Source organism: Triticum dicoccoides, chromosome 2B (genome assembly GCF_002162155.2).
Source record: "Triticum dicoccoides isolate Atlit2015 ecotype Zavitan chromosome 2B, WEW_v2.0, whole genome shotgun sequence".
Lineage (NCBI taxonomy): Eukaryota > Viridiplantae > Streptophyta > Magnoliopsida > Poales > Poaceae > Triticum > Triticum dicoccoides.
The window spans coordinates 242675307-242697122 of NC_041383.1; positions in this window are offsets into that span (position 1 = coordinate 242675307).

Here is a 21816-nt window from a genome sequence, read left to right on the forward strand (position 1 = left end):
GTGACTTGGCTTTTGAAACCGGAGACCATGTCTACCTCCGCGTCTCTCCAATGAAAGGCACTCGTCGCTTCGGTATCAAAGGGAAGCTTGCCCTAGATACGTGGGTCCTTTCAAGATCATTGGCAAAAGAGGCGACCTCGCCTATCAACTCGAGCTTCCATCCAACTTTGCAAACGTGCACAATGTGTTTCACGTGTCACAGCTTCGCAAGTGCTTCAAGACTCCTGAGCGCACCATCAACTTCGAAGAAATTGACCTCCAAGAAGATCTCTCTTATCATGAGCACCCCGTTGCTATTCTTGAAGAAACCGAGCGCAAGACTCGCAACAAGTCTATCAAATTCCTGAAAGTGAAGTGGTCACACCATTCCGACCGAGAAGCCACCTGGGAGCGCGAGGATCACCTCCGTTCCGAATATCCGGAGTTCTTTGAGTCCTAGATCTCGGGGCGAGATCCTCTTGTAGTGGTGGAGTGTTGTAACACCCCAGTTGTAACATGTCCCAATTTGGCAATATATCAACTTGACCTTCATCCAATTCTTGTGGGTTTTTATCATGTTTGGCCTCATCTTGTTTGGTTATGTGGTTTACTCTTTTCATTGTCATGCTCACCTTACCATATTGCATTTGTGCCTCTTGTCATTTTGCATTCCATCCTCATCATGTGCATGTTGTGATCTCATACATATTATGTTGTTGCATGTTCAATGCATAAATCTTGCATCATCACCATTTCTCCTTCCTTTCCTTTCTTTCATTTTGCAAGTGCACCTTTTACCTTCTCCTTAAATGTTCATATTCTCCCTATAAATCTTGCTCCATGTCATTTACCTCTCTGCCAAATATCACCTTATTTGAAGTTGTTTTGGTCAGGTTCAAAAATGACCCAAGTTTGAACTTGTTTTATTTTTCTACCTCTAAAAATGCCCAATGCAATTTATCCAAATAGCGGATAATCCCAGGAGCTTGGGAATATTTTCATAATTTCCAAATGCCTCTCCTAGTCCACTGGCCTTTTTCGTTTCTTCAGCTGGTTATTTAAATAATCAGAAACTGGAAGGAAATGAGAAGGGGGACTTTCCTCTCCTTACCTGGGTCTTCCCCTCACCTGCAGCCCAACAGAGCACCACAGCCAGGCGCAGCCCAGCAGCCCATCCAGCCCATGCGTACAGAGGCGTCGTCAACCTCCTGTACGGCGCGCATCCAACATGTCCACGTCGACAACCTCGTTGATTTGACGGCCGGAGAAGCTCCATAGACCCCTATAAAGTTGCCCCCGGTGCCCTAGGGTCTCCCTTCAACCGATCCCCCTCCTCTCTCTTCCTCGCCGCCACCAGGTAAGCCGAGCCGCGCCTCGCCGTCGCCCTGCCCGCCATGAACCGACCGAGCTTCAGCTCGAGCTCGGGATAGCCGTCGCCGGCATGCACTCCGACCACCTCCGCCTCGCCAACGTCGTCCGTCTTCCTCCACGACGTCGACTACGTCCCCGTCGTCCTCTTCCTCGCCTGGGATCGTCAAGTCCGGCTACCTCCCCGTCGTCCTCTTCCTCCCCTGCTTCACGGATAGCAGCCCCGCCAAGTTCAGAGCTCCCTCTCGTTGCCTCCAGCACGTCTCCATCGACCCCGTCGTGTCCTAGGGTGAGCTGGGTAACGCTCCTCCCTCCCCCATCCATCCCATGGCATGTAGGCACCCGTAGGACTCGCCTGGTCCGTGTCTTTGCCGCGCCCGTAGTGCTCCGACGAAGCCTGAAGTTTATTGTTGTGCGTATCTTTGCTGTAGCGCACCCGCACGTCCCAGCGCTCCTGTTCTAGCCTAGCCGCGTTTCTCCTCACTGCGCTTGCCTCACGCGCTCGCCCGCGCTGGAAAGCAAGGAGCAGCGGCCTCATCCTATTTTGCTGATGCACGTGCACACGCCGCTTGCGTTCCGCGAGCTCGTGCTCGAGCGTTTGCTCGTGCAACCCCACACCCGCACTCCCTTGCACATCCCGCATGCCCGCCGCCGCAACCCAGGCCCCGCCGTCGCGGTTGCTGCCGCCAACGTCGTCGTCGTTTTCTTCTCTATCTTGGAGAAGAAGAAGTCAAGGCTATGTGGCTTGGTCAAGTAGGTCAGAGCCCCTTCCCAACCAACAGCCTATCCTAGCCGAGCTGGTTTGCACCCCACGCGCCTACTGCAGCGACCTGGGTTCGAATCCCAGGCGCGCCCCTTTTTATTTCCTCTGTTGATATTTAGCAGTAGTCTCTATGACAGAAGGGTTCCACCAGTCAGCCTCTCAGCGCCCTCCTCCTTCTATTTTTTCCCTTATCCCCGCGCTTTCCATTTTTGGATAGCCCTCTCTTTCCATTTCAGGCAAGTCCAAATCTGGACATTTCATTTCTGGAATACTGCCAATTCTGTCAATAGCCATTTTAGGCAGGTTTTAACTTATTGCACTTATGATGATTTTTCTACAGCAACCCAACGTATTATATATGTTTTTGGGGTAGAAAAATCCCACCGATCCAGTGGTGGCATTAGTTTCTACATTTGAGCAAGTTCATGAACATGTATTATTACTTCATGTTGCTGTTTTGTCTTTTATGTGTTTGTTCATGCAAATATGCTACTCCCTCCGTTCCTAAATATTTGTCTTTCTAGAGATTTCAACAAGTGACTACATACGAAGCAAAATGAGTGAATCTACACTCTAAAATATGTCTATATACATCCATATGTGGTTGTTTTGCACAAGGATAGCTTCATTTTCATGCCTACTTCATGCTAGATTTATTTCATCCCATGATATGCTATGTAGTGAGTTAATCAAGCTTGTTAACATGCCAACATCAATCTGTTTTGCCATGTCCTGAAATTTCACCAAGTCTGAAACTGTTAATAAAAACTTGCTATGTTTACATGGGTGCCATCATATCTTATGGTCCTTTTTGACTCATGGTCAGTAAGGGACTTTTGTTGAATGCCTTGAATGGATTCATGCCATGCCATATTTTGCTATGTATTGTTCTTGTAGCAGGTTGTTTGCTTGCTCTAAACATGCCTTCCTGATGTTAATTTCTGGCATATTAGTATTTTCACTAAGTCTGTGAAGCTGATATATTTTGCACTTTTCCCATGCTTGTTTGCTTGCTCTAAACATGCCTTCCTGATGTTAATTTCTAGCATAGTTTCTTGTTGCATGCTAAGTAGCATCGTGCTGTTAATCGCAGATTTGTGTCATTCTTGTTTTGCTTGCCATTTGCAAACCGTGCATCTGATTCCGGTTATCTTTATATCGATTTCAACCGAAATCATCTCATCTTTCCAGTGGCATACTTGGTTTTCCAAGTTGATGCCTTGTTAATCATTTCCCTTCCGGAGCACGCATATATTGCATATCACATTTCGCATATCATGTCATGTATTGCATCATGTTGCTCGTGCATTGCTCTATGTTTGATTGTGGTTCCATTGCTTGTGTTCTTGCTTTGGGTAGAGCCGGGAGACGAGTACGTGAACCAGGAACCTATTGAGAACGCTTACGAGGATCAAGCCTTCGACAACCCTAAGAACTTTGCAGGCAAGATGACCATACCCTCGAAATCACTTCTATCTTTTCTTGCTAGATGCTCGTTGTTTTGCTATGCCTATGCTATGTTACCTACCACTTGCTATATCATGCCACCCATATTGCCATGTCAACCTCTAACCATCCCTTCCTAGCAAACCATTGATTGGCTATGTGACCGCTTTGCTCAGCCCCTCTTATAGCGTTGCTAGTTGTAGGTGAAGATGAAGTTGGTTCCATGTTGGAACATGGTTATTTTGGGATATCACAATATCTCTTATTTAAATTAATGCATCTATATACTTGGTAAAGGGTGGAAGGCTCGGCCTTATGCCTGGTGTTTTGTTCCACTCTTGCCACCCTAGTTTCCGTCATACCAGTGTTATGTTCCTTGATTTTGTGTTCCTTACGCGGTTGGGTGATTTATGGGACCCCCTTGACAGTTCGCTTTGAATAAAACTCTTCCAGCAAAGCCCAACCTTGGTTTTACCATTTGCCACCTATACCTTTTCCCCTTGGGTTTTCGCGAGCCCGAGGGTCATCTTTATTTTAGCCCCCCCGGGCCAGTGCTCCTTCGAGTGTTGGTCCGAACTGAGTAGACTGCGGGGCCCCCATCGGGGAAACTCGAGGTCTGGTTTTACTCGTAGGATGTCTCATCCGATGTTGCCCTGAGAACGAGATATGTGCAGCTCCTATCGGGATTTGTCAGCACATCGGGCGGCTTTGCTGGTCTAGTTTTACCATTGTTGAAATGTCTTGCGAACCGGAATTCCGAGAGTGATCGGGTCTTCCCGGGAGAAGGTATATCCTTCGTTGACCATGAGAGCTTATGATGGGCTAAGTTGGGACACCCCTGCAGGGTATTTATCTTTCGAAAGCCGTGCCCGCGGTTATGAGGCAGATGGGAATTTGTTAATGTCCGGTTGTAGAAAACCCGAAGTTGACCTTAATTAAAATACATCAACCGTGTGTGTAACCGTGATGGTCGCTTCTCGGCGGAGTCCGGGAAGTGAACACGGTGTTGGAGTTATGTTGGACGTAGGTTGCTCTAGGATCACTTCTTGATCGCTTCTAGATTCACGACCGTGCCTTGCTTCTCTTCTCGCTCTCTCTTGCGTATGTTAGCCACCATATATGCTAGTCGCTTGCTGCAGCTCCACCTCATTACACCACCCTTCCCACAAGCTTAAATAGTCTTGATCTCGCGGGTGTGAGATTGCTGAGTCCCTATGACTCACAGATTCTACCAAAACAGTTGCAGGTGCCAACGATGCCAGTGCAGATGACGCAACCAAGCTCAAGTGGGAGTTCGACGAGGAACGTGGTCGTTACTATGTTTCGTTTCCAGACGATCAGTAGTGGAGCCCAGTTGGGACGATCGGGGATCTGTGTAGCATTTGGGGTAGTCTTCTTTTATTTTGGTTCCGTAGTCAGACCTTGAGTGTAATCTGGATGATGGATGTTTATTTATGTATTGTGTGAAGTGGCGACTATAAGCCAACTATGTATCTCTTTCCCTTATGTATTACATGGGTTGTGTGAAGATTACCTCACTTGCGACATTGCTTTCAATGCGGTTATGCCTCTAAGTCGTGCTTCGACACGTGGGAGATATAGCCGCATCGAGGGCGTTACAAGTTGGTAATCAGAGCCATCCTCAACTTAGGAGCCCCCTGCTTGATTGTTTGCTGGCGGTGTTGAGTCTAGAACAAAAAATGTTTTGAGTCTTAGGATTATATATATCGGAGAGTAGGATTTCTTTTTACTCCTCAGTCCCTTCGTCGCTCTGGTGAGGTCTCCTGACGTAGAAGTTTTGACTCTTCTCTCCTGAAATTTCACTAATTTTTTTTAGGATCATGCGGGTATCTTGGAATCGTTCCGATGGTTTTGTGACGAGAACATTGTTCTTGGTGCCTCCTGACATTTAGGGGTTGTGGCAGTGTCCCGGGGAGTTGAGCTCCGAGGTGTTGTCGTCACAATTTTATCGTTGCAGTTCTGGAATACCTGAGTTTTGCCGACATCGAAAATCTCTTTTATGCGGTTGTTGGTGAGATAACCTCGACGTCACCCAGTACTGGGGAGTTCGGGAGTATTGCCATAACTCGTATAACGGATGCTTTTCGAAGGTTGAGGTACACGATTTCTGAAGGTTTCTTGGTTATGTGTTGACGGATGGATACAGCTGGATGTAGGGATTGTTAGTTTGGGTGAGATATATTGCTTCCCCTGTATCCCCAACACCTGATTGCATAACCGGAAAGTTTCGGGAGTTTATAGGTGGGATTCAAGTAGCTCTAGCATTTCTTCCCGCAGATATTTGGTTTGTGATTGGGTAATCCTTACCACTTATTTGTTCCATTCGTACCTTGCCTTTTATTTTTCTTTCATCAATATCTTATCAAGTGGCTTCTCAACTTAATGGACGTGATGTTTACTTTGGAATTCATTCGTTCATCCTTGTTCGAATGTTTATTGTGAAGACTATATGTTGCAATTTCTATCCGTTGATTCAACTTGTCTATCTGTCAATCAAGATGCTAACGGATGTCACCCTCTTCAGGATGGCTCCGCCAATGCGTCAGAATCCGGAACGCAATGATGGGAGTCAGGCGAACCCTCCACCTCCACCTCCGCCTCCGGAGGCATGGCAAACTTTGATGGCAACCACAAACGCCAACGCTCAGTTGTTGATTCATCTGATGCAAGAGCGCAACCAAGGCCAAGGCAACCAAGGGAATCAAGGTCAAGGGCAGTTCAACCATCAGCCTCAGTTTCCTACCCTCAACCAGTTCCTTGCAAATCAGCCAACGTCTTTTAGCTACTGTGCAGAGGCCACAGACGCCGACGATTGGCTCGTGGATATCAACAAGCATTTCAAATGCAGCAATGTCAGGCCTGAGGACTACTGTCGGTGTCAAAACCGGAGGATCTCGGGTAGGGGGTCCCAGACTGTGCGTCTAGGCGGATGGTAACAGGAGACGAGGGACACGATGTTTTACCTAGGTTCGGGCCCTCTCGATGGAGGTAAAACCCTATGTCCTGCTTGATTAATATTGATGATATGGGTAGTACAAGAGTTGATCTACCACGAGATCAAAGAGGCTAAACCCTAGAAGCTAGCCTATGGTATGATTGTTGTAATGTATGTTTCGTCCTACGGACTAAAGCCCTCCAGTTTATATAGACACCGGAGGAGGCTAGGGTTACACAGAGTCGGTTACAATGGTAGGAGATCAACATATCCATATTGCCAAGCTTGCCTTCCACGCCAAGGAAAGTCCCATCCGAACACGGGACAGAGTCTTCAATCTTGTATCTTCGTAGTCTTGGAGTCCGGCGGACGATGATAGTCCGGCTGTCCGGACACCCCCTAGTCCAGGACTCCCTCAGTAGCCCCTGAACCAGGCTTCAATGACGATAAGTCCGGCGCGCATAATGTTCGGCATTGCAAGGCGGGTTCCTCCCTTGAATAATCCAGAGAAGATCGTGAACACCAGGATAGTGTCCGGCTCTGCAAAATAAATTCCACATTCCACCGTAGAGAGAATAAAATGTACACCAGTTCAATCTGCTGACGTATTATGCGGCGTGACATCACACCGCTACCAGGCTTTTACTTGAATCGTTTTTTACTGTACCACCTCAGCATGTTTAGCGAAGCGGTTTCCTTGGCACGTCTTGTCGAAGCAGAGATCGTGTTCCCCTTATTCCGGGATTCTCATCAATACGGACGTGGGTAACCCAACCGCACCATTGATGGTGGCACTTGGGAGATAAGCGAGTTTTACTAGGCCGGTGGGGGACGCACAGTTTTGTCCGCCTATATATAAGGGATAAGGATTTACCTTCTCACCTACGCCTTCTTCCTCCTTTGCTTACCCATCTCTGCGCACTCAAGCTCCAACGCCCAAGCTCGCGCGTCTCGCCTCGACCTTCTCCGAATATGTCCGGAGCGGGAGGCAAATGGCTGGCCTCCTCCGTTAAGGAGGAGCACATCACCAAGCTGCGCAACGCCGGATACCTTTCCGGTGACATCGCACATCGGCTGCCCGACGAGGGGCAGCTCATCCCTACCCCCGGGCCTCATGAGAGGGTCGTCTTCCTTCCCCACTTCCTCCGCAGACTGGGCTTTCCGCTCCATCCATTCGTCCAGGGGCTCATGTTCTTTTACGGCCTGGATTTCCACGATCTGGCACCGAACTTCATCCTCAATATCTCGGCGTTTATCATCGTGTGTGAGGCCTTCCTCTGCATCCGGCCCCACTTCGGCCTGTGGCTCAAGACCTTCAACGTCAAGCCGAAGGTTGTGAAGGGCACGCAAGCGGAATGCGGAGGCGCCATGTTGGGCAAGATGCCCAACGTTCGTTGCCTCGAAGGGACCTTCGTGGACTCCGTCAAGGGGTGGCAATCGGGGTGCTTCTATATCACCGAGCCGCGCAAGCCCGCATGGGCGGCGGCCCCCGAGTTCAGATCTGGCATCCCCACGCAGCTCACCTCCTGGAAAGAGAAGGGCTTGCTGTGGGGCAATGCGAACGAGGTGACGGGACTCCGAGCCTGCATCCAGAAGCTGGTGAGCAATAAGCTCAGGCTCGTCGACGTGGTCCAAGTCATGCTCATCCGCCGGATTCTCCCATGCCAAGAACGGGCATTCAATCTGTGGGAGTTTAATCCGGAACAACACCAGGCGCTGAGCGAGCTCTTCGATACGACATACGAAGGCGCCTGGAGGGTGCTGTTTAAGGGTGCCGAAGCCCCCGCATCCGCGACGGAAGATCGCGGATTTAGCTCGTAGCATCCAACCGACGAGGTGAGTGATTCAACCTCATTACGGGATACTTTATAGTAATCAAATTGATTCTAAGAGTTTGATCCATCCTTTTCCTTTGACAGGGATGGATGGAGTAGGCCGAGCAGCTTATCTGCCCGGCTCCCATGCCAGAAGACCCAGTGGACGCCCGTTTAGCAGGGCTGCTGGTTCCGGCACCGCATGTGGTGCCAGAGAAGAAGGCCAAGAAGGCGGCCGCGGGGACTCGAAAGAGTTCCCGCTACCAGGTGTCCAACGACGAGGCGGAATCCTCCCCCGAAGACGACGAGGAGGAGGAGGATTCTCTCCCGGAGGAGGGAGAGAAGAAGAGGAAGGCTTCCCCAATAGGGGAGGCCGAAGGGTCCAAGAGGGGGAGGACTATCCCCCCGGACTGTTTCGCCAACACCAACGTTGGCGAAGAGGAGTGGCCTTCGAGGGCCAGGCCTCCAGCGAGATCGTAAGCATCCGGATCCCTGTATAATCTGAAATTGCTTTTGTGCCACATAGTGCCTTTCTAATGCCGCATATCGTCCACAGTCCGGCCGATGATGATCTCCCCGCTTCATCGAGCGGGTTGTTGGCCCCGTCGGATGTGGATTCACTTCCGACTGCCTCCACCCCCCGCGCCGATGAGGACGTTGAGGTGGGATCCCAGAGAGGGACCCATCAGGAGGAGGCTCCGGAGGAGCCGCAAGGCAGCCTCCTGGACTTTGTGCCGGACTCTACATCGCAACCCGCAGTGGTTCCAGAGTCCGGCAGGCAGCCCCTTCGAAAGAAGGGCAAGGCCATGACGCCGGCGGCCTCCGTCCAACCGGAGGCGCCAGACAACTTGCTGGAGGCACTCAAAGGCGCTTCCATCGAGGAAGAGCACCGCACTATTATGAGTGCGGTGATTCAGAAGGTTCAGCTCGCCAAGAGCGGGCTGACCGAAGCCTGGAGTAGCCTTTTAACAGGCTTTGAGGTAAGAAGTTAAATTTATATAATGTAATACCGCATAGACAGTAGCCCCTGATGCTCAGTTCGGTGTTCGGAAAGAAAGAGCCGGACTGAGGATCTAACAAGATATACGCAGGGTTGCTTAAAATATATGTCAATATGGGTTTGCAGGCTGCGCTGCTGACCTCTACCGCACTGACTGCGGAGGTCGGTGCATTAAAGCAAGATCTCGAGCGGTCCGAGCAAGAGCTCGGCCATGCTAAGAAGCAGCTCGAGGACAAAGAGGGTGAGTAACACCACTTTGAATAGTTACCTTACAGAAAAGGATTTTGGTTGCAATAAAATTAACAAGGATAATACGGGTATTGCAGGGGCCACTAACGAGGTGGCAGCCCTGAAGGAGGCTGTGTCCGCGGACGAACGTAGTGCGGCCGCGGAACGGGCAGAGCGAGAAAAGCAGGAGGCACGGGTGGCGGAAGTTCGGCAAGAGCTCCAGGCTCTCATGGAAAAGAATGAGAGTTTGGAGCGTGACTCAAAGACTCGAGAGTCCGAGCTTGCCTCGGCTCTCGAAAGTGCCAAGTCCGCCAAGGCCGAAGCCCATAAAGCCCTTCAGGAGGTTGAGGATATAAAGAAGATAGCGGCGGGTAAGGTGTTTTTCATGCAAAGCAGGCATGTTAGTGTAAACTACCTGACACTTACCCGCATTCGGAGCTCTCCATGGGCGTTTGCAGATCTGCCGTGAAGTGCGTCTGATGCCGCCGCATTCTATCGTGGCGAGGAGGGGAGCTCGACGGAGAAGGTCTTCTGGTCTCAGTATGCTGAGGCCGGCCATCCGGTGCCCCCAAGCGACCAGCTGAAGCAGCTGGTCGAACTCCACAAGGTAGCTGAGGAGGCCATGAAGGCTCTCATAGTCTGGCTGTGGCCTGGTCAGGCCCTGCCTGGAAGCTACTTCAGCCTCGTGCGGTGGCTGGTGGATGCGTGCCCCTGGGTGGAGGTCATCAAGCGCTCCGCCTGTATTGAAGGTGCTGGTCGGGCTCTTGCCCGCATGAAGGTGCAGTGGGGCAGGTTGGATGCGGAGAATCTTCTCACGGACCCCCCGCCGCCGGGCAAGGAGTATCGCACGCCCGAGATGTATTATAAAACTGTCCTGAAGGGAGCCCGCGATATTGCGGATGAGTGCCCCCGAAATGTAATCTTTGAGTAAACTCGTTATGTATTATCCTGCGCGCGGAAACTTTGTTCATGTGCGCGTTAAGCAACGCTTGTTTAATTTAAAATATTACCTTCTGTGCGGCCGTTTATAAAAATCTAGAGATGGCAAGTCGTTGGCTTCAGCCCCCAAGCCGCAAGTGCTGGGGTGTTCGGGATAAACTTGAGCACTCTTGTTCCCATTATTGGGTCCATCTAGGGAGGTGCTTAACACAACGAACAAGGCAACCGGACTTATAGTGCTTGAACACTCTCACTTAGCCATAGAATTCTATAATTTTAAATTTCGGCGAAGCCCCTGGTATTCGGAAGACCGAATCCGGGGCGCTATCCACGCCTTCGTCGGACATTATCCGGAACTTCGCTCGAAGCGGCGTGAGTCTTTAAGGACCCGAAAAAACCTCTCGAACAGCGACCAGTCTCTCGCCTTATCATGCCGGTCAGTTTTAGCTTTCTCCACTAAGGCGCTCGCCCAGCTCAACCGGGGCGCAATCGCAGTGGCTCTCCCAGTGCCACCTTAGCCGACGGAACGGAACGTAAGGCACCAAAACGTGGGAGCCGGGCAAACCCAACTATTGACCCAAGACATGATACGGAGCCGATTCATATAATGCTATAAGTTCGGGGTGCCGCACTTGTGAAAGTGTTCGGACTTTATCACACCATAATTTGGGGAACAGAAGCCCCTGGCGTATTCGGCCGTACCAAAGTATACGGGTGCAAGATGTCATGTAATGAGCATATATATAAAAGATAATGCTATTGCAATAAAAAGGTGTTGCATTATTTATGAAAAAAGGTTTGCTTATGAGAGCGGACTGATACAAATAGTGCGGTAAGCAAGGGATTTGGACTAAGTAAACATGTCCCCCTCCAGGGTGAGCTGCGGACTTGGTGTATATAATCGAATTTAATGCTCGTAATTGAGACCACCTGAATGTTCGTCGCAGCTTTCTTTCGTCCCTGATTGTTGCATCATGAGTTCGGCAGGTTCATCGCCGGACAGGGCCTCTGGTTAACGGAGTCCTGTGTACACAAAGAAGGGAAAAAATAAAAATAATAAAAAAGGGGGGCACGCTTGCGAGCCCCCGGTGTGGTCGAACCGCACTCTGGGTCTGTTGCGACCGTGCCCCTTCCCCTGTGCCCATGGTATCTCCAAAGCGTAATGATGTACGTGGAGTGTTATTCTTGCGATCATGCGCGGGCGAGGGTTGGGGCCGCATTTCTACGCGTGCTCTGATTGCGCCAGGTGATCTTGGTTGGCATTGCTCCGAGCGCGTTTTCCTGTATCCGGCCGTCTAACGGCCGGACTTGAGAATTGCCTTAAAAGGCCGCTTTGTACTTCTGCCGTGAGAGCCGCTGTATGTTCCTCCGTTCGGAGGGAGCGTTCGGTATTTCCATTGACCGTGATGACCCCACGAGGGCCTGGCATCTTGAGCTTTAGGTATGCATAATGCGGCACCGCGTTGAATTTTGCAAACGCGGTTCGTCCGAGCAGAGCGTGATAGCCGCTGCGGAACGGGACTATGTCGAAGATTAACTCCTCGCTCCGGAAGTTATCCGGGGATCCGAAGACCACTTCCAGTGTTACGGAGCCTGTGCAATTGGCTTCCACACCTGGTATGACACCTTTAAAGGTTGTCTTTGTAGGTTTAATCCTTGAGGGGTCTATGCCCATTTTGCGCACTGTATCCTGATAAAGCAGGTTCAGGCTACTGCCGCCGTCCATCAGGATTCTCGTGAGGTGAAATCGATCGACGATTGGGTCTAAAACCAATGTGGCGAATCCGCCATGGCGAATGCTGGTCGGATGGTCTCTTCGATCGAAAGTGATCGGACAAGAGGACCATGGATTGAACTTCGGGGCGACTGGCTCCATTGCATAGACGTCCCGTAGCGCGCGTTTCCTCTCCCTCTTGGGTATATGGGTCACGTAAATCATGTTCACCGTCCGTACTTGTGGGGGAAAACCCTTCTGTCCTCTATTGTTCGGCGGTCGGGTCTCTTCCTCGTCGTCGCTGTTTAGCCCCTTGTCATTGTTTTCGGCAATTAACTTGCCTGCTTGCTTGAACACCCAGCAATCTCTATTAGAGTGGGTGGCTGGTTTTTCGGGGGTGCCATGTATCTGGCATAGGCGATCGAGTATTCGGTCCAAGTTGGACAGACCCGGAGTGGTTCTTTTGAATGGCTTCTTCCGCTGACCGGGTTTAGAGCCTCGGAATCCGGCGTTAACTGCCGTATCCTCCTTATCGTCGCCGTTAATGCGGCGTTTGTTTTTGTTTCGACGTGACCTGCCGTTGTTGTCCTTTATATCCGAACTGCCAGAATTTTTACGGAGATTGTTGCTGCGGGCTAGCCAGCTGTCCTCTCCCACACAGAAGCGGGTCATTAAAGATGTGAGGGCTGCCATAGATTTCGGCTTTTCCTGTCCCAGGTGCCGGGCTAGCCATTCGTCCCGGATGTTATGTTTGAAGGCTGCAAGGGCCTCTGCATCCGGACAGTCGACGATTTGGTTTTTCTTTGTCAAGAACCGTGTCCAGAATTGTCTGGCCGATTCATCTGGCTGCTGAATAATGTGGCTTAGGTCATCGGCGTCTGGTGGTCGCACATACGTGCCCTGGAAGTTGTCGAGGAATGCGGCTTCCAGGTCTTCCCAGCTCCCAATTGACTTTGCTGGCAAGCTGTTTAGCCAGTGCCGAGCTGGTCCTTTAAGCTTGAGTGGGAGATACTTGATGGCATGGATATCGTTGCCGCGGGCCATATGGATGTGGAGGAGATAATCTTCGATCCAAACCGCGGGGTCTGTTGTGCCGTTGTAAGATTCGATGTTTACGGGTTTAAACCCTTCGGGGATTTGATGATCCATTACTTCGTCAGTGAAGCATAGCGGGTGTGCGGCGCCTCTGTATTGGGCTATATCACGACGCAGCTCGAGAGAGCGCTGTCTGCTGTGTTCGGCCCGGCCAGGGTTATTGTATCCGGCACGACGGTATTCGTCATGGGTCGTGGGGCGCCCACGTGATCCGTATATGGATCTGGATTGCCTTGCTTTGTCCTCCAGTACATCTCGCAAGTCCGGCGCGTTCCCTCTTGGCTTCGTACTTTTGGAGCGATGCCGGGGTACGGTTTTGGCTGAGGGCCTGAATGCCTCTCTGTCACGACCACGGGGTGGCCGGTCAGCCATATCGTGCGCTGGTGATTGAGGTACGTATGCTTCCTCCTCTAATCGGGGGAGCAGCTTGCGTCTTGGGTAACTTTTGGAGGGGAGTTCGAGTTTATACTCTTCGGCCGCGAGGACCTCGGTCCATCGATTGGCTAGCAGGTCCTGATCAGCTTGAAGCTGTTGCTGCTTTTTCTTTAGGCTATTTGCTGTGGCGATAAGCCTGCGTTTGAAACGCTCTTGTTCGACGGGATCCTCTGGCACGACGAATTCGTCATCGTTGAGGCTTGCTTCGTCTTCGGAGGGAGGCATGTAGTTATGATCCTCGACCTCTTCGTCTGCCGCCCTCTCGTGAGGGCTTGTTTCTGCATCCTCCTGCTCTGAGTCTTGCGGGAGGGGATTGTCTTCGGCGCTCTCTGGAGTATTATTATCTCCTGTGCCGGAATCTCCATTCTTGCTTTGGTGGGATTTAGAGCGGCGCCGATTACGCTGGCGTTTGGGCTGCTTCTTTAAAGAATCTGCCTCCGCTGCTTCTTCGCCGTCCCCCTCTTTTGGGGTGTCCACCATATATATGTCGTATGACGAGGTGGTCTTCCAGTGCCCTGTAGGCGCTGGTTCCTGTTCGTCTCCGGCATCATCGTCCATAGCGTCGATGTCATCGGAGTCGTAGTCTAGCATGTCGGTTAGATCGTCGACAATGGCTACAAAGTGGGTGGTGGGTGGGCTCTGAATTTCTTCGTCGTCCGTATCCCAACCGTCCTACCCATAGTCCGGCCAGGACTCTCCCGATAACGAGAGATTCCTTAGCGAATTTAGGATGTTGCCAAAGGGCTAGTGTTGGAAGATGTCCGCGGCGGTAAATTCCATAACCGGCGCCCAATCCGAATCGATTGGTAGGGGCGTGGGAGGTTCAGAGTCCGGCAAGGAGTCCGGCACCTCGGAATCACGAGTTTCGCGGGGGACAAGATCGATGTTCGGCTCCATCGCCGTGGAAGTTGAAGCCCCTGAGGCGGCGTCTAACCACCGATCCTCGATCTGGGCGATCGGCTCCGGACTGATAGCCGAAGCGGATTCATGTGCGGCCACCAAGGCACTGTGCGGCGGCAGAGCTAGATCATGCCCATCGTAACAGTGCGGCGCGCTCGGCTGTGGCTCGAGTCCGTCGAAGATCAAGTCTCCGCGGACATCGGCCGTGAAGTTTAGGCTTCTGAATCTGACCTGACGGCCAGGAGCGTAGCTTTCGATCTGCTCCAGATGGCCAAGCGGATTAGCACGCAGTGCAAAGCCGCCGAATACGAAGATCTGTCCGGGGAGAAAAGTCTCACCCAGGAGGGCGTTGTTGGTTGAAGATGCCATCAAGCCTATCGGTGACGACACAGAGGAACTCTCAACGAAAGCACCAATGTCGGTGTCAAAACCGGCGGATCTCGGGTAGGGGGCCCCCGGACTGTGCGTCTAGGCGGATGGTAACAGGAGACGAGGGACACGATGTTTTACCCAGGTTCGGGCCCTCTCGATGGAGGTAAAACCCTACGTCCTGCTTGATTAATATTGATGATATGGGTAGTACAAGAGTTGATCTACCACGAGATCAAGGAGGCTAAACCCTAGAAGCTAGCCTATGGTATGATTGTTGTAATGTATGTTTCGTCCTACGGACTAAAGCCCTCCGGTTTATATAGACACCGGAGGTGGCTAGGGTTACACAGAGTCGGTTACAATGGTAGGAGATCTACATATCCGTATTGTCAAGCTTGCCTTCCACGCCAAGGAAAGTCCCATCCGGACACGGGACGGAGTCTTCAATCTTGTATCTTCGTAGTCTTGGAGTCCGGCGGACGATGATAGTCCGGCTGTCCAAACACCCCTAGTCCAGGACTCCCTCAACTACGTCAAGTTCGCTTCTTTTCAGCTCAAGGACCAAGCAGCTGATTGGTTCCAGCAATACAAGGATTCCAGAGGAGGTCGAGTGATTACTTGGACTGATTTCTGTCGGGACTTTAAAGCTCACCACATTCCTACCAGTGTTGTTGAGAGCAAGTGTGAGGAGTTCCGCAATCTCAAGCAAGGCAACATGTCAGTGTACGAATACAACAAGCAGTTTTAGAAACTTGCTCGCTTCTCTAAACAAGACGTTCCTGTTGAAAAGAGTATGATCTATCAATTCAGAGGTGGCCTTAGAGAGGATCTGCAGTTAGCTCTCGTTCTTGTTGAACCTACTCAGTTTGATCAATTCTACAATATGGCCCTCAAGCAAGAAGGTGCTCAGCTCAAGTGTGAGGCTTCTAAGAAGAGAATCAGGGATGCAGTTCAGTCTTCTTCTTCCTCTCAAGTGGCAGCTAAGCAGCAAAAGTTCTACCTTCCTCCTCCTCCGTTTCGTCAGCCTTACCAGCAGAAGAACTCAGGTGGTCGTGGATCTTCCCACCCACCCAACCCAAGCCATCAGAACAAGTCAAATTCTCAAGCTCCAAGGACAAATGCTCCTTATCACTGTCCGCTCTCAGAGGTGACTTGCAACAAGTGCCAGCAGAAAGGTCACTACACGAACAAATGCTTCAACCAAAGGCGCCTTCCTCCTCCTCCTCCTGTGAGGTCTTCAAGCAATGTAGTGCTCAAGCATAATCCAAAGCATGCAAAGGTGAACATGATGAATGCAGCTCAGGCAGAGGATTCTTCAGATGTGATCATGGGTAATCTTCCAGTTAACTCTATTCCTGCAAAAGTCTTATTCGATACTGGTGCATCGCATTTTTTCATGTCATACCCATTTGCATCGGAGCACAATGTGGACACAGAGGTCTTGTCCAAAGTTATGCAAGTTGTTTCTCCGGGTAAACTTATGACTTCTAGTTTGGTTGCTCCTGATGTTTCCATCCAGTTGGGCAACTATAAATTTCTGGCTAAACCAATTGTTCTTGGTGACTCGGATATTGATCTAATTCTTGGGATGGACTGGCTTTCTCAGCACAAAGCACAACTTGATTGTGCTACCAGGGAAATTCAATTGACACACTCTTCTGAGGATGTTATCATCTATGCCACTCGTGATGAAACCATTCGGTTATTCTCTCTCAATGAGAAGGGCGAGTTGGATGCTATTTTCTCAAATTCCAGTCATTTGTGAGTACCAAGATGTCTTTCCAGAAGAGCTTCCGGGTATGCCTCCGCACCGGCCAGTCGAATTAATTATCGATCTTGAGCCTGGCACTGAACCCGTTTGCAAGCGTCCATACAAGCTTGGACCCAAGGAGCTGAAGGAATTGAAGAAATAGCTCGATGAACAAGAGCGTCTGGGTTTGATCAGACCGAGTTCATCTCCATGGGGTTGTGGAGTTCTTTTTGTCCAGAAGAAGGATGGCAGGGACCGACTTTGCGTCGATTACCGTCCATTGAACAAGAAGACAATCAAGAACAAGTATCCACTTCCCAACATCAATGAGCTTTTCGAGCAACTCAAAGGTGCTAAAGTATTCTCCAAGCTTGACCTCCGTATGGGTTATCATCAGATTCGCATTCGTGAACAAGATATTCCCAAGACAGCATTTAGAACAAGCTTTGGTTCTTATGAATATACTGTCATGTCTTTTGGCCTTGTCAATGCTCCTCCAACATTCTCTCGAATGATGAACTTCATCTTCAACCCCTACACAAATGAATTCGTCTTGGTGTATCTTGATGATATTTTGGTCTTCTCCAAGAATAAGAAGGATCATGCCAAACATTTGCGTCTGGTGCTCGACAAGCTCAGAGAGCATCAATTCTATGCGAAGTTTTCCAAATGTGAGTTCTGGTTTGATCAAGTTCTTTATCTTGGTCACATCATCTCCGCCAAGGGCATCGCTGTTAATCCCGAGAAGGTGTCTTCAATTGTGAATTGGGAACCTCCTCAGAATGTCAAGCAGCTCCGCAGTTTTCTTGGTCTTGCAAGCTATTGCCAAAGATTCGTTGAGAACTTCTCTAAGATTGCAAAGCCTCTTTCCAACCTCCTCCAGAAGCATGTCAAGTATGCCTGGACGCCTGAGTGTGACGTTGCTTTCAACACCCTCAAAGAGAAGCTAGTCACAGCTCCTGTCTTGACTCCTCCTGATGAATCCAAGCCATTCGAAGTTTTCTGTGATGCTTCTCTTCAAGGTCTCGGTGCTGTGTTAATGCAAGAGAAGAAAGTTGTGGCCTATACCTCTCGCCAGTTGAAGCCCAACGAAAAGAACTACCCCACTCACGGTCTTGAGTTGGCGGCAGTTGTCCATGCATTGATAACATGGAGACATCTCTTGTTGGGAAGGAAAGTGGACATATTCACTGATCACAAGAGTCTCAAGTATATCTTCACTCAACCCAACCTCAACCTCAGGCAAACTCGATGGGTCGAGATGATTCAAGAGTACAATCCAAGTATTGAATATACTCCTGGCAAGGCCAATGTGATTGCAGATGCTCTGAGTAGAAAGGCTTATTGCAACAGCTTAATTCTCAAGGCCTTCCAACCGGATCTTTGTGAAGCTTTCCGCAAGCTGAATCTTCAAGTTGTTCCTCAAGGCTTTCTTGCCAACCTCATAGTCTCTCCTACATTGGAAGATCAAATTCGTGAGGCACAACTCCTGGATACCATGGTGAAGAAGGTGAAACGTGGTATCGACAAGGGCATATCCAAGTACAAGTGCTATCGGTTGGATGACAAAGATACTCTTTTCTTCGAGGATCGAATTGTGGTTCCCAAAGGCGATCTAAGAAAAGTCATCATGAATGAGGCACACAATTCCTTCGTATCCATTCATCCTGGAAGTACGAAGATGTACCATGACCTCAAGCAGTCATATTGGTGGACTCGAATGAAGCGATAAATTGCTTAATTCATGAATGAATGTGATGTCTGCATAAGGGTGAAAGCAGAACACCAACGACCAGCTGGTCTCCTCCAACCTCTTGCTATTCCGGAATGGAAGTTTGATCACATCGAGATGGACTTCGTGACTGGATTTCCTAAGTCCAAGCGTGGAAATGATGCTATCTTCGTTGTCATTGACAAGCTTACTAAAGTGGCTCATTTCCTCCCTATCAAAGAATCCATCACAGCAGCTCAGCTGGAAGAGCTATACACCTCCAGAATTGTCTCCTTGCACGGTATTCCACAATTGATTTCTTCAGACCGTGGAAGCATTTTCACCTCTAAGTTCTGGGACTCCTTTCAGAAGGCCATGTGCACCAACATTTGTTTCAGCACAGCTTTCCATCCTCAAACAAGTGGCCAAGTCGAGCGAGTCAATCAAATCCTTGAAGACATGCTCAGGGCCTGTGTCATCTCTTTCGGTATGAAGTGGGAAAATTGTCTTCCATATGCCGAGTTCTCCTACAACAACAGCTTCCAAGCGAGTTCGAGCAAGGCCCCATTCGAAATTCTCTATGGCAGAAAGTGCCGTACTCCTCTCAATTGGTCCGAGACAGGTGAACGCCAACTTCTTGGCAACGACTTGATCACAGAAGCCGAAGAAATGTGCAAAGTCATTCATGAGAATCTCAAGGCAGCGCAATCGCGCCAGAAGAGTTACTATGATAGCAAGCACCGTGACTTGGCTTTTGAAATCGGAGACCATGTCTACCTCCGCATCTCTCCAATGAAAGGCACTCGTCGCTTCGGTATCAAAGGGAAGCTTGCCCTAGATACGTGGGTCCTTTCAAGATCATTGGCAAAAGAGGGACCTCGCCTATCAACTCGAGCTTCCATCCAACTTTGCAAACGTGCATGATGTGTTTCACGTGTCACAGCTTCGCAAGTGCTTCAAGACTCTTGAGCGCACCATCAACTTCGAAGAAATTGACCTCCAAGAAGATCTCTCTTATCATGAGCACCCCGTTGCTATTCTTGAAGAAACCGAGCGCAAGACTCGCAACAAGTCTATCAAATTCCTGAAAGTGAAGTGGTCACACCATTTCGACTGAGAAGCCACCTGGGAGCGTGAGGATCACCTCCGTTCCGAATATCCGGAGTTCTTTGAGTCCTAGATCTCGGGGCGAGATCCTCTTGTAGTGGTGGAGTGTTGTAACACCCCAGTTGTAACATGTCCCAATTTGGCAATATATCAACTTGACCTTCATCCAATTCTTGTGGGTTTTTATCATGTTTGGCCTCATCTTGTTTGGTTATGTGGTTTACTCTTTTCATTGTCATGCTCACCTTACCATATTGCATTTGTGCCTCTTGTCATTTTGCATTCCATCCTCATCATGTGCATGTTGTGATCTCATACATGTTATGTTGTTGCATGTTCAATGCATAAATCTTGCATCATCACCATTTCTCCTTCCTTTCCTTTCTTTCATTTTGCAAGTGCACCTTTTACCTTCTCCTTAAATGTTCATATTCTCCCTATAAATCTTGCTCCATATCATTTACCTCTCTGCCAAATATCACCTTATTTGAAGTTGTTTTGGTCAGGTTCAAAAATGACACAAGTTTGAACTTGTTTTATTTTTCTACCTCTAAAAATGCCCAATGCAATTTATCCAAATAGCGGATAATCCCAGGAGCTTGGGAATATTTACATAATTTCCAAATGCCTCTCCTAGTCCACTAGCCTTTTCGTTTCTTCAGCTGGTTATTTAAATAATCAGAAACTGGAAGGAAATGAGAAGGGGGACTTTCCTCTCCTTACCTGGGTCTTCCCCTCACCTGCAGCCCAGCAGAGCACCACAGCCAGGCGCAGCCCAGCAGCCCATCCAACCCATGCGTACAGAGGCGTCGTCAACCTCCTGTATGGCGCGCATCCAGCATGTCCACGTCGACAACCTCGTTGATTTGACGGCCGGAGAAGCTCCATAGACCCCTATAAAGTTGCCCCCGGTGCCCTAGGGTCTCCCTTCAACCGATCCCCCTCCTCTCTCTTCCTCGCCGTCGCCAGGTAAGCCGAGCCGCGCCTCGCCGTCGCCAGGTAAGCCGAGCCGCGCCTCGCCGTCGCCCTGCCCGCAATGAACCGACCGAGCTTCAGCTCGAGCTCGGGATAGCCGTGGCCGGCGTGCACTCCGGCCACCTCCGCCTCGCCAACATCGTCCGTCTTCCTCCACGACGTCGACTATGTCCCCGTCGTCCTCTTCCTCGCCTGGGATCGTCAAGTCCGGCTACCTCCCCGTCATCCTCTTCCTCCCCTGCTTCACGGACAGCAGCCCCGCCAAGTTCAGAGCTCCCTCTCGTCGCCTCTAGCACGTCTCCGTCGAGCCCGTCGTGTCCTAGGGTGAGCTGGGTAACGCTCCTCCCTCTCCCATCCATCCCATGGCATGTAGGCACCCGTAGGACTCGCCTGGTCCGTGTCTTTGCCGCGCCCGTAGTGCTTCGACGAAGCCTGAAGTTTATTGTTGTGCGTATCTTTGCTGTAGCGCACCCGCACGTCCCAGCGCTCCTGTTCCAGCCTAGCCGCGTTTCTCCTCACTGCGCTTGCCTCACGCGCTTGCCTGCGCTGGAAAGCAAGGAGCAGCGGCCTCGTCCTGTTTTGCTGATGCACGTGCACACGCCGCTTGTGTTCTGCGAGCTCGTGCTCGAACGTTTGCTCGTGCAACCCCACACCCGCACTCACTTGCACATCCCGCATGCCCGCCGCCGCAACCCAGGCCCCGCCGTCGCCGTTGCTGCCGCCGATGTCGTCGTCGTTTTCTTCTCTGTCTTGGAGAAGAAGAAGTCAGGGCTATGTGGCTTGGTCAAGTAGGTCAGAGCCCCTTCCCAACCAACAGCCTATCCTAGCCGAGCTGGTTTGCACCCCACGCGCCTACTGCAGCGACCTGGGTTCGAATCCCAGGCACGCCCCTTTTTATTTCCTCTGTTGATATTTAGCAGTAGTCTCTATGACAGAAGGGTCCCACCAGTCAGCCTCTCAGCGCCCTCCTCCTTCAATTTTTCCCCTTATCCCCGCGCTTTCCATTTCTGGATAGCCCTCTCTTTCCATTTCAGGCAAGTCCAAATCTGGACATTTCATTTCTGGAATACTGCCAATTCTGTCAATAGCCATTTTAGGCAGGTTTTAACTTATTGCACTTATGATGATTTTTCTACAGCAACCCCAACATATTATATATGTTTTTGGGGTAGAAAAATCCCACCAATACAGTGGTGGCATTAGTTTCTGCATTTGAGCAAGTTCATGAACATGTCTTTTTACTTCATGTTGCTGTTTTGTCTTT